This window comes from Procambarus clarkii, chromosome 18, assembly GCF_040958095.1.
Source record: "Procambarus clarkii isolate CNS0578487 chromosome 18, FALCON_Pclarkii_2.0, whole genome shotgun sequence".
Taxonomy (NCBI): domain Eukaryota; kingdom Metazoa; phylum Arthropoda; class Malacostraca; order Decapoda; family Cambaridae; genus Procambarus; species Procambarus clarkii.
In genome coordinates this window covers 37357036-37360561 of record NC_091167.1, presented here as the reverse complement: position 1 = coordinate 37360561, position 3526 = coordinate 37357036, and the positions used below count along the sequence as shown (strand labels likewise).

General features: G+C 41.1%; 1 protein-coding gene across 1 annotated transcript in view; it reads right to left on the bottom strand.

Moving 5' to 3' along the window:
• Positions 1 to 482, bottom strand: part of LOC123747647 (Y+L amino acid transporter 2-like) — a 15549-nt gene extending 15067 nt beyond the window's left edge. The window contains exon 1 of the mRNA XM_069326502.1: positions 142 to 482. The gene's annotated coding sequence lies outside the window, so the exon portion shown is untranslated. The remainder of the gene's footprint in view (positions 1 to 141) is intronic.
• Between the last annotated feature and the right edge of the window lie 3044 nt (positions 483 to 3526).

Below are 3526 nucleotides of genomic sequence, written 5' to 3'. Positions count from 1 at the left end.
ATATTTATATTGTTAAAAAGGATTACAATTCCTGCTGGTATATGTGTGAGAGAGAAGGGTTATGGATACATAATTTCCTATGCGTGTAGTTCTTGTCAGAAGAAAGTGAAAGTAATGTAAAAGGAAAATATAGCACCTTACCTGTGACTGGCTGTCTGGCTGACTGGCTGGCTGGCTTGCTGACTGGTTGTTAGTCTGGCGGATGGTTAACTTGCTGGCTAGTTGGCTGGTTAGCTAGCTGGCTGGCTGCTTGTTTCTGCTTTGTCTCCTGGCTGGTAGTTGCGACGAATTGGAAGATAGCCTTGGCTGACTGATTATATTAGCTAAACTCCGCTGGCTTTGTATGAAGCTCACTGGGCTAGACTGGAGCTGTGGTCGGGAGGCGACCTGACTCGCTGTCCGTGGGGTGTGTGGGCTGTGTGGCTGGCGGCCAGAATCGTCACACACTGGTCACAAGAAACACGATACTGAAGGAACCGCGCTCCCTGCACCCATTCAGCACCCGACCTCACCTTTCTATGACGCACACACAAACGCACACACACACCTAGGCACAGACACACGCACACATATACACATATACATATATACACATATACGCGCACATATTCACATACAGTGCTCGAGAAGCTCAGGAATCTGTACACCTCACCTGGCGCTTAGAAATGCCTGTTATCGTTCTGCCTGTTATCACGTTCATAGGAAGATGATAAATGAATCCAAGTCGAAAGATTGATTGATGAAGATTAAGCCATCCAAAAGCTGACACGGGCATGAATAGCCCGTAATACAAGTTAGCGAATCTACAGAAGATAAACCGAAGAAGAATGTAAGTTGTAAATCTACGCTCAACAGTAGATTGACCGTTGAGAGGCGGGACCAAAGAGCCGAAGCGCAACTCCCGCAAGCATAACTAGGTGAGTATAACTAGGTGAGTACACAAAAATACATACACCTTCCGCTATCGGCAATGAAGATATAATTGATATTATACCTGAGCAGGACCATTGAACAAAACATGTGATTGCAATTATATATTATTGTAAATACAATGATAGTTAGGAATTAAAATTCTTGGAGTGGGAATGATAATGAAACAGGAATAGCACTATAGCAGACAAAAGGAAACTGATTAAATTGAAAAGAATAGTTTAATTCCATCTCATTCTTCTTCGCTATATCTTCTGTAGCTTCGATATACTTGTATTACGGGCTCACCATAGCCCGTGCTACTGGAACTTCTTGTTCTGAGTAGCTGAATCTAAAACAACAACAACAACTATTCTTGTATCAAGTTACAGCCCTGCTCCTGTGTCAGGTAAGTCCACTAGTGACGGGCTCACCGGGCTCACCATAGCCCGTGCTACTTGGAACTCTTTGTTCTTATTACCTGAATCAACAACAACAACTATACTTGTATTCATTTATCATCTTCCTATGAAGATGGAAACAAGCAGAACGGAACGCATTTCATAGCGGCAGGATTTACAATACTGCAAAATCTACTTCGAAACATTAATTGTTTAACTTTATTCCAAAATGAAAGGAAGCATAATATATATAGAGAAGATACGTGCGTGAATTACCACTTGGGCTGGACGGGTGAGCGACGGCCTTGCTTCACGCAGGTCGGCGTTCAATTCCCGACCGTCCAAGTGGTTGAGCACCATTCCTTTCTTCCGTCCAACCCCAAATCCTTATCCTGACCCCTTCCAAGTGCTATATAGTCGTAATGGCTTGGCATTTTCTCCTGATAGTTCCCTTCCCTTAATCGTATCCTCAGCCCTTCAGTAATATTATGTATATATATATATATATATATATATATATATATATATATATATATATATATATATATATATATATATATATATATATATATATATATATATATATATATATATATATATATATAAATATATATATATATATATATATATATATATATATATATATATATATATATATATATATATATATATATATATATATATATGTATGTACTAAACTGAAACCGGGCGGTCACCGGGTCTGTTACCTTGAAGTATTTCCGCGGCTTAGCGTCCCCGCGGCCCGGTCGTCGACCAGGCCTCCTCGTTACTGGACTGGTCAACCAGGCTGTTTGATGCGGCTGCTCGCAGCCTGATGTATGAATCACAGCCTGGTTGATCAGGTATCCTTTGGAGGTGTTTATCCAGTTCTCTCTTGAACACTGTGAGGGGTCGGCCAGTTATGCCCCTTATGTGTAGTGGAAGCGTGTTGAACAGTCTCGGGCCTCTGATGTTGATAGAGTTCTCTCCATGAGTACCTGTTGTGTTCGTTTCTCCTTCCCTCTCTCCCTCCCTCCCTCTCTCTCTCTTTATCTCTCCCGTTGCCTGTAACAGTGTGCAAGACATGTTCTAGTAACGTTGAGTCAACATTAACGATGTAGAGAACACTTTGTATCAGTGTTATCGACGATGAATCAAATGTTATCTACAATGAATCGGGCTTTTTTTTAATTAATACATTAGGTAAATCTGCATTTGTGCAGCTACCCTAGACTATATTAAGGGGAGTACAGTGTGTCAAAAAGCTATCTACGTGATGCTAAAAAATCCCCATCACACAGGATGGTTAGTCATACAGCGACATATGATAAGCAGTCTGCACTGACAGACTCTGGGTTCGTTATTAGGATATCATGAACACAAGAGTGATTAAGGCAGCAGTGATACTAAAAGTCCCCATCTCGCAGGATGGTTAGTCATACAGGGCTATATGTTCAATAGCCTGCACTGACAAATTTTGGGTACACTGTGAGAATATCTTCAAGAACACGGGAGTGAATAAAGTAATTGCAAAGCTCAGGTACCTCTTGTAAATTTGCCTGAAAGGTCTAATAACTGGGCATTCGGTGATGTAGTGTGGGAGATCATGCCGTAGTTCCTGCTCACAGAGTTTGCACCTGGAGTACTAAAAATTGGAAGATACGTCACCTGTAGCCACCTGCCACAGGTAACGTTAACCCAACCTGATCCTGGCAACCACTGTGTCGCACAGTCTGGTGGACGTTTTGTGCTGCCCATATATATAGGTTGCAGATCTGAACCAATCATAGCTTTATATATTAGTGTTTTCAGGTCGTTGGGAGTCCATAATTTCTTTCCTATCAGACCTGAGTGTTTGGACCAATATAGTTTTGACAGTAGAGATGGGGATACCCTAGATCTAATTTAACTTCTTCTTTGTTACACGCTAATTTGGCAGAAATGTCTGTATCATTATGATGGGTTATATTTATGTGTGATGGTATCCATACAAAGGAGATTCGAGACCCTTTGCTCTGTACAGCGATTAGGTCATTTATAATTGGTTGTATGAGGTTCTTGCTGTCAATCTTCCAGGAGATGTTTTCGATTGTTTGAAGAGCATATTTTGAATCACAAAATATTATTCCACCTCTAATGTTTCTTAATGTACTGGTAGCTAGTTGTAATGCCGCTAGTTCTGCTTGTGTGGAGGTCAGCCAGTTGTTTAACCTGAC